The sequence below is a fragment of the Suncus etruscus genome, chromosome 7 (assembly GCF_024139225.1).
Source record: "Suncus etruscus isolate mSunEtr1 chromosome 7, mSunEtr1.pri.cur, whole genome shotgun sequence".
NCBI lineage: Eukaryota > Metazoa > Chordata > Mammalia > Eulipotyphla > Soricidae > Suncus > Suncus etruscus.
In genome coordinates, this window is record NC_064854.1 from 110,521,613 (window position 1) to 110,527,459 (window position 5,847).

The following is a 5,847-nucleotide window of genomic DNA, read 5'->3' on the forward strand; positions in this document are numbered from 1 at the left end:
GTGCAATTATAGGGAAAAGACAGTTAATCAACAGAATAAAAAATACAAACCAATGACCATCAACAACAGAACTGCATTTATCAGAGGGTGGGAGTAAGGGTGGAGGGAAATCTAATAGATGGTGGAAGGTATTTTCCAATATAATTTTTTGGGTGTTGGGAGGCCATACCTGAGAATGCTCAGCTTTCCTCCCAATTTCTTGCTCAGAAACACTCCTGGGCATGCTCAAGGGAATTTAGATGGTGCCAGGGAATTGTATTGTCTCTTCTGTACTCAATATAATTTTTTTTTTTTTTTGGTTTTTGGTTACACCCAGCAGCACTCAGGCTTATTCCTTGCTACATCTATGCTCAGAAATTGCTCCTATCAGGCTTGGGGGACCATATGGGACTCCAGGATTTGAATCACCATCCTTCTGCATGCAAGGCAAATGCAAACCTCCATTGCTATCTCTCCAGCACCTCCAATATAATTTTTTTAAAAGAAATATATTTAAGACCAGATAAATATTACAGGAGTTAAGGAAATGCCTTGCATCCCAACAATCTGGACTCATCTCAGCACCCCATATGGACCCCCAAGCACCACGGGGAGTCACTTATGAGAACAGTCAGTAGTGACCCCTGGCACCAGTAGCTGTGGACCCTCAAACTCAGAAAGATGGCTAAATAGATATCCTTAATGTTAAAGTAATATTAGATAGTATTTTTCTTTATTGTTGTCATAGTACAAGTCCAAAAAGAACAGAAAAGATGCTCCCAACTGTCTTAAATAAAATATGTATTGAACTGACAGGGGACTCCAGAAAAATGTTTGTTTTTCACATCTGGCTTCAGAATATTGCCTTAGATCACACAGACAAATGTTGGGGCCTGGTAAGTGCTCAGAAGGGCCGCAGTACAAGTGCACAGCAGCTAATGACCCCTTTTCTGTCAGTACTTCTTCTCTAACCCTAACCTAGGGTCACCAAACAGCTATGTAAATTCATAGCTGACCACCTGCAAGGAGCGGAAATTGGGGGAAATTCTTCAGCATCTAGTCCTGCCTTTGTGTCCCAGTGGTCTATTGCTGCTCTACGAGTGTTCTAAATTAAACCAGTGTCACTCATGAGGGTCCATGTCCCTGGAAACATGCCCTTCTAACCTCACCAGGGTGGTCAGTCCTCTTTGTCCTGCAAATTAGTACCATCCACATAGTCCTAAGAATATCTTTTTTTTCTTTTTCTTTTTTTTTTTTTTTATGAAGACTGAGGTTAGGAAGGGCTTAAGTGTGGCCAATCCAATTTCAATCCCTGGCATTTCATATAGTACTACTTAAGCGTAATCAAGTGTGTAATCCGAGTATTGCTGTGTGTGGCCCAAATTACCCTCCCCAACCCTAATAAAACACTGAGGCTAATATTAGGCTTACTAACCCAGAACACACAGAATTCAGGCTAGTATGCTTACCCATAAAAATAAATCTTCAGACTGAGCAGCAAAGTACCCATGGTGGTGGTGGTGGGGGCGACCAAGGAATAAAAGAAGCCTGACAAGAAATAAGAACAAAACACTGGGAAATTTTAAGTCTTCCTTTGCTCTCAGAGAGCTCACTGCTCATTGAATTCTGCCTTCCTAAATCATATGCTACTAGTTCGCAAGGGATATCAAAACCTTTCTGTTAGCTGGACCATGACATAGTAAAAAAATAAATCAATGTCTAAATGTTGATAAAACATTTGACAGGAACATTTGTTACTTTCAAAAAACACATGTGTATACTACTCCCTATGAAGCCTGTGAATTTAGATGGAAGCTAAGGCTATGAATCAATAGAACTTGTGAAAATGCTTGCTTTGGCAGCACAATGATAGAGCTTGAGATAGAAGAAAAAAGAGGGAGGACCCAAACTTCTCTATTCCTGATTCTAATGGTTCTACATCTATGAAAAAATGTCTCTCTGCATATTTTGAAAGTCTTTATCAAAAACTGATGACACAATTAGAAGTGAAAACCCTATCTAGGGGCCAGAGAGATAGCACAGAGGTAGGGCATTTATTTGCCTTGCACACAGTTGATCCAAGAAATATAGTGGTTCGAACCAGATCCTATATGGTCCTCAGTGCCTGCCGGAGTGATTTCTCACTGCAGAGCCAGGAGTAACTGAGTGCTGCCAAGTGTGACCCAGAAACCAAACCAAACCAAAACAAAACAAAACAAAAAAACAAACAAAAAAAGAAAGAAAGAAAGAAAGAAAGATAAAGAAGAAAGAAAGAAAGAAAGAAGAAAGAAAAGAAAGAAGAAAAGAAGAAAGAAAGATAAGAAAGAAAGAAAGAAAGAAAGAAAGAAAGAAAGAAAGAAAGAAAGAAAGAAAGAAGAAGAAGAAGGAAGAAGGAAGGAAGGAAGGAAGGAAGGAAGGAAGGAAGGAAGGAGGAAGGAAGGAAGGAAGGAAGGAAGGAAGGAAGGAAGGAAGGAAGGAAGGAAGGAAGGAAGGAAGGAAGGAAGGAAGGAAGGAAGAAGGAAGGAAGGAAGGAATAAAAAGAAAGAAAGGAAGGAAGGAAGGAAGGAAGAAAGAAAGAAAGAAAGAAGAAAGAAGAAAGAAAGAAAGAAAGAAAGAAAGAAAGAAAGAAAGAAAGAGAAAGAAAGAAAGAAAGAAAGAAAGAAAGAAAGAAAGAAAGAAAGAAGAAAGAAAGAAAGAAAGAAAGAAAGAAAGAAAGAAGAAAGAAAGAAAGAGAAAGAAAGAAAGAAAGAAAAGAAAGAAAGAAGAAAGAAAGAAAGAAAGAAAGAAAGAAAAAAGAAGAAAGAAAGAAAGAAAGAAGAAAAGAAAGAAAGAAAGAAAGAAAGAAAAAGAAAGAAAAAGAAAAAATTCTTATCTAGATAAAGCCAAATTTATTGTTTAATATTCCCAGATAATTGCTAATAAGAAAACTGGTAGATTATTAGAAACTGTTTATCTTTATAAGGATTGTGTGCAATATGGTAAGTTTTTGCTGATTCTATCATTTATATTTTTCAGTTTTTATTTAGGAACTATAATTGACAATACTGGTAATGATGGACTTTCATACATACCATGTTCTAACATCATACTCACTACCAGAGTGCCAGTGTTCCTTCGCCAATATTCCAAAGACCACTCCACCTCCATGCTCATAACTCCTCTTGATATACTCAGTTCAGTAGGTCAACTCTCTAGGTATGTTGGCCTCTTTCTATTCTACAAATGAGAGAAATTATTTTGTATTTCCCCCTTCTTCTGATTGACTCCACTCATCATGATATAAATTAGATACTTAATTTTTCTTCTCACTCTTTTCCCTAAAATTGCACCATGAGAAACATCATTTCTAATTAGACCTTCATTCCTCATATCCATATTCTTCCATAACAAAGGAAAGTAGTTTACAGTTATAGAACCAAGGTTAGCTCCTGCATGACAGAAGTTCTGCATGAAGCATTGGACTGGTGGACCCATATTTTGACACAGAACCTTGCTCTACTGTACACCTAAAATATTGGTAACATACCCACATGCGCACGACAGCTTTATGTGTGTACAGATCTGTTTTTCAGACACTATACATAACTTAATACAGACATATTTAGTGCATTATAATAATTCAGTGAAAGGTGTTTTAGTTTAAAAGCTTATTCTATGAAAGTTTAATAAAACACCACTTATCTTTTATTTACTAGAAACGAAATTGCTGCTTAAACAAGACACATATTGCTGAAATTATATAAAATGTATTTATGCAGGAAGGGCCATTACAAATCTTTGGTGCTGCAAATAAATTTTATAAAAGTAAACCTGCTGTACTATGAGAGAGAATATTTCCCATTCAGCCCCAAAGCATTTTCTCTTTATTATTCAATTTATAGGTTTCTAGAAACCAGAGGAGGGCCTAATCACATATGAGCATTCCTTCCCCATATCTCACTAAGAATTTCTATATGTAGTTATCATACTAGGCAACTAACATATATTTTAATTACTTTATTTAAAGCACCCTACTTAAAAAGCTGTTTGTAATATAGTTCTTTTTCAGATGCAAAGTTGTTTGTAATTGACTTTCAGTCATACAATATACAAAACCCTTCACCAATGCACCAATGTCCCCAGTTTTCTTTTCACCCTCTTCCTCTGGGATAGATATTTTTCTTCTTTATTTCTCTTTCTCTCTCTTCCTTTCTTTACTTTCCCTTTAGACACTGTGATTTTCAATATTGCTACTGAAAGGGTATGATACTTATCACTTTATCCCCTTTCAGCATTCAATTCTTGTCCCGAGTGATCATTTCCAACTATCATTGTTCATAGTGGGGGCTCCAGTGGTGTAATGGGTTAGCAAGCAATACTTATATTGCTTACATATTTTATTTATTTATTCTATAGAATATCTTTATTTAAGCACCACGATTACAAGCATGATTGTAGTTGGGTTTCAGTCATAAAAAGTACACCTCCCTTCACTAGTGCAACCTTCCCACTACCAATGCCCCCATCTCCTTGGATGACTCCAAGGTATTTAACTAAATTTAACAATTAACTAAAATTGTAAAGAACCAATAAAAAACTATAGAAGCTAGGGGCCTGAGCAATGGCGCAGTGGAAGGGCATTTGCCTTGCATGAGGCTGACTTAGGACAGACCGAGGTTCAATCCTCCAGCATCCCATATGGTCCCTTAAGCCAGGAGCGATTTCTGAGCGCATCGCCAGGTGTAACCCCTGAGCATCACAGGGTGTGGCCGAAAAAGCAAAAAAAAAGGGGGGGGACTCAGATCTTCATCTAACCCCATGCATAATAGTTAAATCCAAATGGATTAAAGACCTTGATATCAAACCCAGAACCATAAAGAATATTTAAAATAATGTAAGAAAAGCACTCCACTACATTGATACTAATGGCATCTTCAAGTTGAAAACACCACTGTCTGAACAAGTGGAAGTAGATATAAACAAAAGGGACTACATTAAATTGAGAAGCTTCTGCACTTCAAAGGAAATAGTGACTAGAATATAAAAGTCACCACAATATAGGAGAAACTATTCACCCAATACCCATCAGATAAGGGGCTAATATTTAAGACATACAAGGTACTGACAGAACTGAACAAGAAAAATACATCTAATTCCATCAAAAAATTGAGAGAAGAAATGAACAGACTCTTCCTCAAAGATGAAATACAGATGGCTAATGGATACATGAAAAATGCTCCACATCACTAATCATCAGGGAGATGCAAATCCAAACAACGATGGGGTACTATCTAATGCCACAGAGAATGACACACATCACAAAGAACAAGATCAGTGCTGGTGGGGATGTGGGGAGAAAAGAATTCTCATTCACTGCTGGTGGGAATGCTGTCTAGTCCAGCCTTTCTGAAAAACAGTTTGGAGATTTCTCAAAAAAAAAAAAAAAAAAAAAAAAAAAAAAACCTTGAAACTGAGCTCCCATATGATCCAGCTATTCCACTCCTAGGGATATACCTCAGGAACACAAGAACACAATACAAAGAAAAATGCCTGCTGCACACCTATATTTATTGCAGCTCTATTTACAATAGCCAGAATCTGGGGGGAAAAAATAAAATCAGATGCCGGAAAAAAGACGAGTGTCTAAAGAAACTGTGATGCATATACACAATGGAACACTATGCAGCTGTCAGGAATAAATGAAGTCATAAAATTTTCTTATACATGGATGGATATGGAAACTATTATGCTGAGTGAAATGAGTCAGAGGGAAAGAGACAGACACAGAATTGTCTTACATATCTGTGAGATTTAAGATAAAGGACAGTATAGTATTAATACCCAGAGATAAGGCTTGAAAGAACCAGACCATGATATGTAGCTTAACAT